The sequence below is a fragment of the Giraffa tippelskirchi genome, chromosome 10 (assembly GCF_054371585.1).
Source record: "Giraffa tippelskirchi isolate mGirTip1 chromosome 10, T2T-mGirTip1v1.2.pri, whole genome shotgun sequence".
NCBI lineage: Eukaryota > Metazoa > Chordata > Mammalia > Artiodactyla > Giraffidae > Giraffa > Giraffa tippelskirchi.
The window spans coordinates 76,876,684-76,891,276 of NC_137284.1; the positions used below are offsets into that span (position 1 = coordinate 76,876,684).

At 38.6% G+C, this 14,593-nt stretch overlaps 1 long non-coding RNA gene across 1 annotated transcript in view; it reads left to right on the forward strand.

Annotated features, from left to right (window-relative positions):
- LOC145524351 (uncharacterized) overlaps positions 1 to 14,593 on the forward strand; it is a 227,133-nt gene that overhangs the window by 70,038 nt on the left and 142,502 nt on the right. Inside the window, exon 4 of the long non-coding RNA XR_014067422.1 lies at positions 11,523 to 11,604. This is a non-coding gene — a long non-coding RNA (uncharacterized LOC145524351). The remainder of the gene's footprint in view (positions 1 to 11,522; positions 11,605 to 14,593) is intronic.

Sequence of the window (14,593 nt, forward strand, 5' to 3'; positions counted from 1 at the left end):
TTATATAAATAAGCTGTTTTAAAGAGTTTGAAAATAAATAAATACATAAAAAGACTTGCCTGCATGAAAGCCTGAACAATAGGAAGGTACCAGTTTATCCCAAATTGATTTTTAAGATTAATGCTATTTCAGTTAAAATAGTTGTTGTCTTGAACTGGGTTGACTGGATTATTTTAGATTTTTCCTATTCTAGTGGCTTAGAAATTGTGTCTGTTACTCTGTTCTTCTATCATTTTTCCTTAAATTTTCTAACAAAACAATGTAAACATGTTTGTCTCTCAACATCCAGACTTACACTGTCGTCTCTGCCCCAAGAGTAGGTAATTTTAATCCTTCATCTACAATCAGGAGCAATTGCTGTGTTCAGTTAAGATCATCTGAAATTTTAGCTCCATACTATTATTTTTTCAGAGCGCTTTAAAATTCAGTTCGGTTCAGTTCAGTTGCTCAGTCGTGTCCGATTCTTTGTGACCCCATGAATCGCAGCACGCCAGGCCTCCCTGTCCATCACCAACTCCTGGAGTTTACCCAAACTCATGTCCATCGAGTCGGTGATACCATCCAGCCATCTCATCCTCTGTCGTCCCCTTCTCCTCCTGCCCCCAATCCTTCCCAGCATCAGGGTCTTTTCCAATGAGTCAACTCTTCGCATGAGGTGGCCAAAGTATTGGAGTTTCAGCTTCAACATCAGTTCTTCCAATGAACACCCAGGACTGATCTCCTTTATTCACTGTAATATTCCCAGTCACTTTATTCAAAGTTAACTATAAAATTTACCAGTGCCTTTATTCACTGTCAATTCTTGTGAGATGCAGGCAGAAATATTTTTATCCTTATAAGACTATTCATAGACTTTTCCATGGCTTCTCTCCCTGCCACACACAAACTCCTGCAAGTATTATTCCATCTTTCCAAATCCATTCCTGATGTCAGTTGACATGAAGTTGACTTCAGAATAATAGGTAGGTTGAAAAATAGAAAACTGCTTTCCTGCCTGCCAATTTATATTGGAAAAGGCAGGGAATTACTCTAGAAGGAAAGAGTTAAAGAAGTGAACTGAAACAGGGGCATGGGCATGGTATGGAAAAGATTTTGGAGATCTTAGAAAAGAGAGACATTTTGGATTTGGTGGGTAGTAGCTAGCATGTGTAGGAGACACAAGAAAAACAAGGAAAGAGAATTTTAAGAAATTTTCAGTGCATTAATAAAAGAAGTTTCAGAAAAGATTTTAGTTGCTTTTAATTTTATCTCCCTATTTGTTTGCTTGTTTTGTTTCACCATTGTGTCTTTGAATGTGACTCTTCATTGAGATTGAACCATATGATGCCTCAGCTTGATATGTATTGTATCTGTAGATCATTCTTTTCAGAAATTCAGACCAGAGAGAAAATCCAGACTCTTGGAAGGTGACATCTGAGAAGATGTCAATAGCTTCAAATCTGTGGAACAATTACTTGTAATAACAAATGACCTTGAAACTTGGTGGCTTAAAGCTATGAACAGTTATTTGATATGAGTCTGTGAGTTGAGTAGAAATTTCTTCCAGTCAGGTTGGCTTGCCTTGGCCTAGTTCACATAAGCAGGCTAATTCCCAGCAGCCTCTGCTTGAGTTAATGCTTGCCATTGTCCCATTGGTCAAACCAAGTCAACTGGCCAAGCCTAGGGATAGTTTGGGGAATAGAATCCACCTTTTGATGGGAATTGCTACAAAGCACTTTGCAAAGGGGCCTACATAGAGAGAAGGGAATGATTGGGAACCATTTGTGTAGTCTTCCATTTTTAGTGACAGAATATATTAGTAGGGCAGTTAGTTAATTCAGTGGTCTTATTACTTTAAATAAAAACAACTAATTGAAGAGCTATAGCTGCCAGTACTGAGTGTGGGTAGAAAAACTTAGGTGGCCCTGGAGGTGAGGTTTGGGAGTTACTGAACAGAGAAGATGGGGGATTTTTTTCCTTTATATCTTTGCTGTACCTCATTATAGCAATAAACACAAATCACCTTTGTGATTTGTAAAATGGGATCTAATAAAGTGTATCTATTCATTTCCTACTGTTTCTGGAACTCAATACCACAAATTTAGATAAAGCAACACAAATTTATTTTCTTATACTTCTGTCCATCAGAAGTCTAAATGAGTAGGCCAGATTGTGTTCCTTCTGGAGGCTGAGAGCAGAATCCATTTCCTTGCCTTTTCCAGCTTCTAGAAGCTGTTCACATTCTCAGCTCATGACCCCATATCACTCAGCCTTCTGCTTCAGTCCCTTCTTCTCTGACCTCCCTGACTTGCTCTTAGATGATTAAATTGGGTCCATCAGATAATCCAGGGTAATCTCCTCATCCCAAGATCCTTAATGTAATCATATTGATAAAGTTCCTAAGGTAACATCTTTAGGTGTTGGCGGATTAGGGTGGGGATGTCTTTGGGGGGCCATAATTGAACCAGTCACAGTGTATTTATTAAATTAATTTTAAAGTTCCTCAGGTTAAGGAACCCTTGCCCAAGATACTTCTCTGATTATAGCCACAGTTTTCTCTGCTTAAGTGATTTTTGCATTCAGAAGTTGCTAAATGGCTGCAGTGTTCCTGATGAATCCACTAGGAAATGATTCCACAGAGATAATAGCCATTGCCATTGTTTGTTTCTGGTGGATTACCTCTTACTTCTTTCTATATAACTATACTTATCTTCTCAGGGAATCCATGGTCTTTAAGACTTGTCTTCTCAGATAATCCTCCCCAGAGCCTCTGTATTATCAGGCTTAGATGTCCATTTGCGTGTTACCACAGGAACCTCTAGGAAGCTGCACACTTAGACAGTGTTTAAGTTGAGTATTGATGGGATGTGTGTTCCCCATTGAGAGACCCATTTGCTGGTTTGTTTAGAATAAGTGGACTCAGTTGAGCTTGACCTTAAGAGAGACCTTGTAGAAATGAGACCATAGCTGTGGATTAGCCCACCTCTAGACACAGGTGAATCTGGTAGAGAGAAATAAAGTTTGTATTTGGTATACTCTTACTGGCTTCCTGGTGGCTCAGTGATTAAAAAAACAAACAAAAAATGTCCCTGCCAATGCTGGAGATACAAGAGATGTGGGTTCGATCTCTGGGTTGGGAAAAATCCCCTGGAGAAGAAAATGGCAATCACTTCAGTATTCTTGCCAGGGAAACGCCATGGACAGAAGGGCCTGGCAGGCTACAGTCTATTGGGTGGCAAAAGAGTTGGATATGAACTTAGTGACTAAACAACAACAAATAACAACACTAATGTTATCAAAGCACAACCACAATTCACCTCTGATTTATGAGTAATGCATCACCTAAGTTTTGCCACAAATAGTTGGCGGTACTCTTATATGCTTACTGAGTACATTAGTTCAGTTCAGCTCAGTCATGTCTGACTCTTTGCGACGCCATGGACTGCAGCATGCCAGGCCTCCCTGTCCATCACCAACTCCCAAAATTTACTCAAACTCATGTCCATGTCCATTGAGTTGGTGATGCCATCCAACCATCTCATCCTCTGTCATTCCCTTCTCCCACCTTCAATCTTTCCCAGCATTGGGGTCTTTGCCAGTGGGTCAGTTCTTCGCATCAGGTGGCCAAAGTATTGGAGTTTCAGCTTCAACATCAGTCCTTCCAATGAATATTCAGGACAGATTTCCTTTAGGATGGACTGGTTGAATTTCCTTGCAGTCCAAGGGACTCTCAAGAGTCTTCTCCAACACCACAGTTCAAAAGCATCAGTTCTTCAGCACTCAGCTTTCTTTATAATACAGCTCTCACATCCATACATGACTACTGGAAAGACCATAGCTTTGACTAGATGGACCTTTGTTGGCAAAATAATGTCTCCGCTTTTTAACATGCTGTCTAGGTTGGTCATAGCTTTTCTCCCAAGGAGCAAGTATCTTTTAATTTCATGGCTGCAATCACCATCTGCAGTGATTTTGGATCCTACTAAAATAAAGTCTTTCACTGTTTCCATTGTTTCCCCCATCTATTTGCCATGAAGTGATGGGACCACTTGCCATGATGTTAATTTTCTGAATGTTGAGTTTTAAGCCAACTTTTTCACTCTCCTCTTTCACTTTCATCAAGAGGCTCTTTAGATCTTCACTTTCTGCCATAAGGGTGGTGCCATCTGCATATCTCAGGTTATTGATATTTCTCCTGGCAATCTTGATTCCAGCTTGTGCTTCATCCAGCCCAGCGTTTCTCATGATGTACTCTGCATATAAGTTAAATAAGCAGGGTGACAATATATAGCCTTGACGTACTCCTTTCCCGATTTGGAACCAGTCTGTTGTTCCATGTCCAGTTCTAACTGTTGCTTCTTGATCTGCATAGAGATTTCTCAGGAGGCAGGTCAGGTGGTCTGGTATTCCCTTCTCTTGAAGAATTTTCTGCAGTTTGTTGTGATCCACACAGTCAAAGGCTTTGGCATAGTCATGGTTGTATCCAAACCCTTTGCAAGGAGTAGTCTAAAGGTAATACATTCTGGTAAAATGGACTTGAGGATTTAAGTAGAATGAACATCAAGCTTTGATCTCAGAATTAAGTTGATTGCTTTGAAATTCCATTTTCCTGTTTGCTTATTATCTTTGGTAAAATTGAGAGAGATTCACCAGCCACTGTGAGAATGCTAGCGTTCTAAGTGGCAACCACCACCATCTCCTGGGGAAAGTACAAAATTTAAGACTGAGAAGGTAGGATTTTCCTGGTCTTCAATTCAGAACATTTTAATTGAAAAAATTAAATCTATACAAATTAAGTATTCATATTTTAGCTGTGATGAAAATCAGCTCTATTACTAGCACTTACTTCCACTAGCACTGACTTTAAACATAACCTCATATTCATTCTCCCAGGGAAAGGGATCTTTCTTGTGTGTTATGATTGTGATTCTTAGGATTCCATATAAGCTACCCAGTCTGTGGACTTTTGTTACAGCAACCTGAGCTGGCTACAACAATCTTTTATAGTTTCTTAGAGCCTTTGCTTTATATGGCATCTGTCTAGAATCATCTCTCTCTGACATGTGTATGGCTGGCTCTTTCTCAATATTCAGATATCTGTTTAGCTTTTGTCTGATCACAGGTCCATCATGTATCGAGGCAGCTTCCACCCCACAAATGCTGCTCAAGCCACTGTTAATTACCACAGAAAGACCTAAGTCTATCTCCTCCAAATGTGGCTGTAGGTGTGGTAGTTCCTTAAGGTTTCCTGGACCTCTCCACATACAGGTATAGAGAAGATTGCAGTTGCCTCAGGGCAGGAGGGTAAGGATCTGGGCTAGGATAGTGGCAGTGTGGATGTGGAGAAACTTGGTGCCAGGATATTGGAAACTGATGCTCGTAGGATCAACCAAGAGAGGAACTGAGGATACAGATATCACTAGCTTAGGAGACTGGGTATTAGTGATGTTATTAACCAACATGGAGCTTCCAACTCCACAGCAGGTTTGTGGGGAGGTGATAATTTCTATTGGGGACATACTCAGTTGTAGAGGTGGCCTGTAGACAGTGGAGAGTAGGAAAAGGTAAGCGCTGAGACCCATCAACAAGGAGAACGTAGAAATGAGAAGTGGCTCTGGGACAGACTCATAAATCACAGGCATAAAAGAGAAGCAGAGCATGAGGCATTTATCCTCAGTCAAAATCAAAGCTAAGAAAAGGCTAATAAATATGAACTTTAAAAAAAAATCAGAGGCATCTGGAAAATCAAAGACTACAAAGACCCATTATAGTGACCATTTTCATTCATTTGTTTATTCAAGAAATATTCATTCAGACCCTGGAAGTAAAATAATGGGGGAAAAAAGAAAACAGGCAAAAATCTCTGCCTTCATGGAACTAACATTATAATAGGGAAAGCAAATAGTAAATAAAATAAACGACTAAATGAGATGAGAAAGTAATCAATATTTTGAAGAAAAATAGATAAGGAGAATAGTTGGAGCTGGAAGTATGGGAGGGAGGTTTTCAGTTTGTTTTTTTTGTATTTTTATTTTATTTCTTTTTTCTTTTTTTCTTTTTATTGTTATTATTTTTTAATTAGTTTATTTATATATTTTTTAACTTGGGGCTGGTGCCCCCGGGTTTTCAGTTTTAAATAAGGTGTTCCTCAACTATGAAGTGGCCTTTGAAAAAAGATTTGAAGTTAGTGAGGGATTGAGTGATGCAATTATCTGGTCAGATCATTCTGAAAAGCAAGGAATTTCTCACTGCTGATACTAGCTAGACAATTAAGGATAGCAATGCCTGGTGCCTTACTCTAGGTAGGTACTCTATGTAGATATTCAAACAGCATATAAAAATAACAACAGATTGATTTGGAAAAAAATTAAGTATGTAGAATATCTTCTTGATAAAATGCATATTTAAAGGTTGCAATTTAACAACTTAAAAGATCTTCAAGGGACTTCCCCAGTGGTCACTGTTTAAGACTCCATGCTTTCAGTGCTGCTGCTGCTGCTGCTAAGTCGCTTCAGTCGTGTCCGACTCTGTGCGACCCCATAGACGGCAGCCCACCAGGCTCCGCCGTCCCTGGGATTCTCCAGGCAAGAACACTGGAGTGGGTTGCCATTTCCTTCTCCAATGCATGAAAGTGAAAACTGAAAGTGAAGCCGCTCAGTCGTGTCCGACTCTTAGCGACCCCATGGACTGCAGCCTACCAGGCTCTTCCATCCGTGGGATTTTCCAGACAAGAGTACTGGAGTGGAAGATCTCTAAAAGATCTTTTATTTTCTTTCTTTCTTCTTAGAGTAGGTATCAGAGAAATATTTGAAGGATTGGAGTATGGGTGCTTGGTTCAATCAGTTTGGGTTTTTGGGAGGTGATATTTTGTTCTCTTTTGCCTCAGTCCATTGTTTCATCCAAAATAACTCATTTAAACATTACAGTCTTATTCTGATTGACAATCACACAGTGATTTCTTATGGCTGAGGTATCTAATATAAAGCAGATATATATACACATGTACATATACAATTTATATCAGGACTATGTTAAAAGTGAACTGTGTCTTGATTTTTGAGAACTTAAATATTTGCTTTTCTGCCACTGCCGTGAAGAGTTCATAAGTGATGGAAGTACTTTGGCTTTCAGAGAGATGCTATTTCTTTGTAATGCTACCTCTTTGGGGAATGAATGTGAAAAATAAAACATGTCATTTTACATGATACAGAGTCTTTTTATTGTCACTTTCCTGGCTTTAAAAGCGAATGGGACAAATCATAAAAAGACATATTGTAGGTGCAGGTTCTGCTTTAAATTTAGATATTCTAATGGAGTGTGCAATCTGTGAGGCTTTTCTGTGTCACTCATTTTTCCCATTCCTTATCCATGGGTAGAATGACCTGGTAATAAAGCACTGGACTGTGAATAGGATGATTTATTTTTGGCTGACAGCCTTTCTCAGCTTATAGCTCTTGGAGATGATTTCCCTATCAACTTACTCCACGAGAGTATTGTTAAAATACAACAAATTGAGCCCTGGGAATTTAATAGAAGTGAATGAATACATAAATAGCTTCAAGGGCTGTTTGCCAAATTTTCAGAGATTGTGATCATAATGATCAATTATTTATTTATATATGTGTATATTAATAAATGTACATAATTTATATATAATATTGAAATGATACTTAGAAACTGATACTTTAAAAAAGTTAATGGAGCCACACTGGGATTGCTCCATACCCACTAGGATGGCTGTAATAAAAAAGAAAACAGTAACAAGTCTTGGTGAGGATGTGGAAAAATTGGAGCCCTTATACACTGCAGCTGAGAATGTAAGATAATACACTATAAAAAACAATCTGACATTTCCTCAAAAAGTTAAACATAGTGTTACTATATGACCCAACAATTCCATGCCTATGCATAAGCCCAAAAGAACTGAGAACATATATCCATGTAAAACTCATCCAAACATTCATAGCATGTATTCATTATTCAGCATTATTCATAATAGCCCCAAAGTAGAAACCACTCAGATGTCTATCAACTGATGAATGGATAAATCAAATGTAGTATATCCATACAGTGGAATAATATTCAGCCACAAAAAGGAATGAAGTACTGATACCTGCTAACCTGTGGATGAACCTTGAAAACACGCTAAGTGAAAGAACACAGATACAAAAAGCCAGATATTGGGGCTTCCCCGGTGACTCATTGGTAAAGAATCTGCCTGCCAATGCAGGAGACACACGTTTAATCCCTGAACCAGGAAGATCCCATATGCCCTGGAGCAGCTAAGTCTGTGCACCACAGCTATTGGGCCTGTGCTCTAGAGCCTGTGCTCTGTAACACAGGAAGGAAGTCACCACAACGAGAAGCCCGTGCGCTGCAACTAGAGAGTAACCCCTGTGTCGCCACAACAGAGAAAAACCTGCACAACAATGAAGATCCAGCACAGCCAAAAATACATGAATATATACTTTTTTTAAAGGCCAGACATTATATGATGTCACTTATATGAAATGTCCAGAATAAGGATATCCTTAGAAATGAAAAATATATGTTAATATTTGCCTAGGACTGGGGAGTTTGTGGATAAATGGAAAGTGACTGCTAATAGGAATGGCCTGTGCCTTTTAGGGATGATGAAAATGTACTGAAATTACATAGTAATGATGGTTGCACAATTTTGTGAACATACTTTAAAAAAAAAGCATTGGATTGTACACTTCAAAGGATGAATTTTATAATATGTGAATTGTATCTCAAATTGTTATTTTAAAAAAATGTTTTAAATCAAGGACTTGTCATTTGATTGAATATCAAATTATATAAATGGATAAATTGTTAATTTTTGGTATGGTAAAAATTTTATAATAATGTTTTTAAAACAGGTCTTATGAAGATAACTTAAAAATAAATTTAGAAAAAATTAACGGCAAGCCCATATCTAGATAGATTTCCATCACATGGACACAGTGATCATGGACTCCATATAGTAGGTTAGTGCTGTAATCTTGAGAAAATAATTTAGCTACTGCAAGATTCAGTTTCTTCTTCTATAAAACAGAGATTGTTATTAGGATTGGAAAGTCCCAGGACAGTTGTGAAAGCCAATAGGAAACTGAGAAATGGTAGTTGTTGGTGGTGGGTCAGGAGGTTGGAGGAGGAGATGGTTAACTTTATTATACTGATTCTAACACATTTTTTCCAATTTTAGCGAAACTGAAATTAGGATGCATCTACTAATCAGTGGTGATACATGTGTGTTAGTTGCTCAGTCATGTCCGACTCTTTGTGACCCCATGGACTGTAGACTGCCAGACTCCTCTGTCCATGGAATTCTCCAGGCAAGAATACTGGAGCAGGTTGCCATTGCCTTCTCTAGGGGATCTTCCCCACCCAGGGCTCGAACCTGGGTCTCCTGCATTATAGGCGAATTCTTTACCATCTGAGATAACAAGAAGCCCCAATTAATGGCATATCATAGCTTAATTGGAAATATTTTTCTTTCTTAGTTTTCCATAAAGTAAAGGAGCATCTTACATTCAAATAGCTGCTTAGACTCTGTGAAATAACAATATTGCTAGTACTATACCCCACTCCAGTACTCTTGCCTGGAAAATCCCATGAACGGAGGAGCCTGGCGGGCTGCAGTCCATGGGGTCACTGAGTCGGACTCGACTGAGCGACTCCACTTTCACTTTTCACTTTCATGCCCTGGAGAAGGAAATGGCAACCCACTCCAGTACTCTTGCCTGGAGAATCCCAGGGACGGGGGAGCCTGGTGGGCTGCCGTCTATAGGGTCGCACAGAGTCGGACACGACTGACGCGACTTAGCAGCAGCAGCAGCATAACCACTGCCCTTACTGTTGAGACATAGTTGGTTTTGTTTGCTATCCTTTTAGCCAAATGCTTCTCTTGACACATGTAGTCTTCAAAGAACATCAGTGTATTCTGTCTTCTCCACTTTCCCTATTTCTTGTATTTTGTTGTCCCTATTTATTATTTCTTCATCCAACAATTATCTTCAGTGTTACTATAAACAGTCAATTTATACTTCTTCAAAATAAGTAAATATGTGAAGTAATAGATGTGATAACTCGGTGAGGGAATCCTTTCACAATGTACACATATACAAATCATCCCATTTTACATTTTCAGTATCATAATTTTATTTGTCAATTATATCTCAATAAAACTGTGGAAAAACTTGCCTAAAAACCATAGTAAATAAATATTAACTAAATACAAAAACAAAAGATGATCTTTCAGAAAAGAGGCCATAGTTTGCAAATTTTGTTTTCAAAAATGATATTTATGTAGGAAATTTCAAATGTGTAAGCCACTGTTTATTTTCACAGGGAAATGAAAGAAGACTGTACATATATATATATATATATATATATGTAAATCAAATATAACTTCTTCCACTTAAAAGCAAAACCAAAACTCAGCATCTTCCATATTGATTTCCTTAGGAACTGAACTGAACTGAGTATCTATAAAATGATAACAGATATAGCTCTACCAATCTTATATTCTAGGAACTCAAAGTATAGTGGTTAACCACAGAGACTTAAAATTTACCCATGGGGAGCTTGCATTCTAGAAGAGTGGCTGTAAACTAATAAGCATTTGCTATATCAAGTAGTTATGTGTACTATAAAAATAGTAAAGTTGAGTAAAGGGGTTAGTGTGTAGTGTGTTTGTTGTTGTTGTTGTTTTTATAATATAGGGTGTTCAGGGAATCCTTCTCTGACAGGTAATATTTGAGAAAAAGTAGGAAGACAGATAACCATTATGAAAATATGTCCCCCTTTCTCCAAGGGGTCCAAGACCCCCTGTGGATGCCTGAAACCTCAGATAGTACCGAGTCTTACATGTTTTTTCTTATACATACATACCTATGATAAAGTTGAATTTAAATTATCCACTGTAAGAGATTAACAACAATAACCAATAATAAAATAGAACAACTGTATGCTGTATGTTTTAATAAAAATTATACAAAATGGGCTCTCACAGTATCTTTTTGGACAGATTTAATGCCTTTTTCATCTTCACTGAACACTTATCACACACTGTGGCTGTGACTTTTGCAGTCTGAGATGTGAAAGCAAAACTAGTATGAATGTCTTCTTCCTTCTTGAAAGTTTCATGAGTAGAGGATTAAACCTTACTGTAGCTCTTAGCAACCCCAGCATATGATTTTTTTTTTTATTTCCTTAAGTCAAGAACTTTCACCTTTCACTTGAAGAAAGCGCTTTGTGGCTTCTCTTTGAAACATCTGAATCTCCAGCATCACAACTCTTGCACTTTGGGACCATCATTACCTAAGATAAGGGCGACTTGAATACAAGCACTGCTATGTCTCCACAGTGGATCTGATAATCAAGCCGGCTACAAAGTGACCAATGGGCAGGATATGCTGGACAAAGGGATTCATGTCCTGGGTGGGATGGCATAAGATTTTATAATGCTACTTAAAAGAGCACACAATTTAAAACATTTGAATTGCTTATTTCTGGAATTTCCCATTTAATGTTTTCAGAGCTCAGCTGACTGCAGGACTGAAACCACAGAAAGTGAAACCACAGTTAAGGGGGGACTACTGTACTCTGTAAGCTGTAAAGGTAAGGAAGTGTTTTCTCTCATCATTCTATAAAGTCATTGTTTTCTGAGTGAGGCCCTAAAAAAAGACTTAGGTGGATCTCTTGGTCTTTATGAAGTTCATGGGCTTGTTTCAGAGGAAAGAAGAAAAAAGAATTGCTGTGCAATATGGTAACTACTGATAGCTTATGGTGAATGGTGTGGGATTTGTGATCTCCAGAGATTTAGCTTTGGGACCAGGGACCAGGCTTGATCACTCAAGAGCTTTTGTGTAGCAGAATTTTATTAAAGTAAGAAAAGGGACAGAGAAAGCTTCTGACATAGACATCAGAAGGGGGATGGAGAGTGCCCCCACTTCCTAGTCTTATCAAGGCCTTATATACTTTTACCAGACCCACTCCTATAACATACATCTTAAAGTAACAAGATTAGAACTAACAATAGAAAGGTCTTACCAGAGCCACTCCCACAATATATGTCTTAAGATAACAAGATTAGAGGCAGAGCTAAGATGGCGGAGGAATAGGACGGGGAGACCACTCTCTCCTCCACAAATTTATCGAAAGAACATCTGAATGCTGAGCAAACTTCACAAAACTACTTCTGAAGGCTGGCAGAGGACGTCAGGCATCCACAAAGACAGCGCATTATCTTCAAAAGAGGGCGGAAATTAGATACTGAAGAGACCTCCAAACAGAAGCCAAATAAACAGAGGGAAGCGCCTTGGAAGTGACAGGCCAACAGATTAAAATCCCTGTAGTTAACACCGACTGCATTGAAAGGGACCTATAGATCTTGAAAAGTATAAGCAGGAATAAGGATCTATCTGAAACTGAGCAGACCCCACACTGCTCACAACAGCTCCAGAGAAAGTCCGGGATATATATTTTTTTACTATTATTATTTTTTTTTAATTTTTTTTTCTCTTCTTTCCTTTTTCTTCAAGTCCTCTGTTACACCTTTAACGTTCATTTTCATAACCCACTATTAACTTGCAAAAAAAAAAAAACCCTATTTTTGAAGCAAACTGCATACATATATCTTATACCTTTTGTGTTTTCTTTTTTTACTGTTTTTTTTCCTGTTTTACTTTTTTTACTGTTTCTTTTTTTACTGTTTTGCTGTTTTACTGTTTTTTTTCTTTTTAAACTGTTTCCTTTTTTCTTTTTTTTTATATTGTAAGTTTTATAAGAGTCTAACCTCTACTCTAGATTTTTAATCTTTGTTTTACATATTTGATATCAATTTTGTACATTTAAGAACCCAATCTTTAGGACCCATTTTTACTCAGGAGTGTGATCACTGGCCTGATTACTCTCTCCCCCTATTGATGCTCTTTCTTCTCCCCCAGAGAACCTCTATCTCCCACCCTCCTCCTTTTCTTCTCAACCCAATTCTGTGAATCTCTGAGGGTGTTCTGGGTACCGGAGAACACTTCAGGAACAGGATACTGCCCAGATCTCTCTCTCCCCTCTTGATTCCTCCCTTTCTACTCATGCTCACCTCTATTACCTTCCTCCCCCCTCTCTATGTATCTCTGTGAACCACTCTGAGGGTTCCAGACTGTGGAAAGCACAGAGGGAAGTGCTTACTGGCTAGATTGCTCTCTCCACATTTGAATTCCCCTCTTCCCCTCCTGGTCACCTCAAACCGCCCCCCCTCACCTCATCTCTCCATGTAACTCAGTGAACCTTTCTGGGTATACCTCACTGTGGAGAATCTTTTCACCATTAACCTAAAAGTTTTATTATTGATGCTGTATGGATGGAGAAGTCTTGAGGCTACTGCAAGAATAAGACTGAAAGCCAGGGGAAACATTAATTAATAAGAGACCATCCAATAGCCTCCACATATACACTGAAACCAAGCTCCACCCAAGAGCCAATAAGTTCCAGAGCAAGACATACCACGCAAATTCTCCAGCAACGCAGGAACATAGCCGTGAGCATCAATATACAGGCTGCCCAGAGGCACACCAAATCCATAGACATCTCAAAAGTTAATACTGGTCACTCCATTGCACTCTAGAGAGCAGAAATCCAGCTCCACCCACCAGAACACCGACACAAGCTCCCCCAACTAGGAAGCCTTGACAAGCCACTTGTCCACCCCACCCACAGTGAGGAACCTCCACAATAAAGAGGAACTTCATACTACCAGAATACAGAAAGGCCACGCCTAACACAGCAATCTAAACAAGATGAAAAGGCAGAGAAATACTCAGCAAGTAAAGGAAAATGATAAATGCCCACCAAACCAAACAAAAGAGGAGGAGATAGGGAATCTATCTGAAAAAGAATTTAGAATAATGATAATAAAAATGATCCAAAATCTTGAAAGTAAAATGGAGTTACAGATAAATAGCCTGGAGACAAGGATTGAGAAGATGCAAGAAATGTTTATCAAGGACTTAGAAGAAATAAAAAGGAGTCAATATATAATGAATAATGAAATAAAGGAGATAAAAGACACTCTGGAGGGAACCAACAGTAGAATAACGGAGGCAGAAGATAGGATAAGTGAGGTAGAAGATAGAATGATGGAAATAAACGAAGCCGAGAGGAAAAAAGAAAAAAGAATCAAAAGAAATGAGGAAAACCTCAGGGACCTCTGGGACAATATGAAACGCCCCAACATTCGAATCATAGGAGTCCCAGAAGAAGAAGATAAAAGGAAAGGCCATGAAAAAATACTCGAGGAGATAATAGTTGAAAATTTCCCTAAAATGAGTAAAGAAATAGTCACAGAAGTCCAAGAAACCCAGAGAGTTCCAAACAGGATAAACCCAAGGCGAAACACCCCAAGACACATATTAATCAAATTAACAAAGATCAAACACAAAGAACAAATATTAAAAGCAGCAAGGGAAAAACAACAAATAACACACAAGAGGATCCCCATAAGGATAACAGCTGATCTTTCAATAGAAACCCTTCAGGCTAGAAGGGAATGGCAGGACATACTTAAAGTAATGAAAGAGAATAATCTACAACCCAGATTACTGTACCCAGC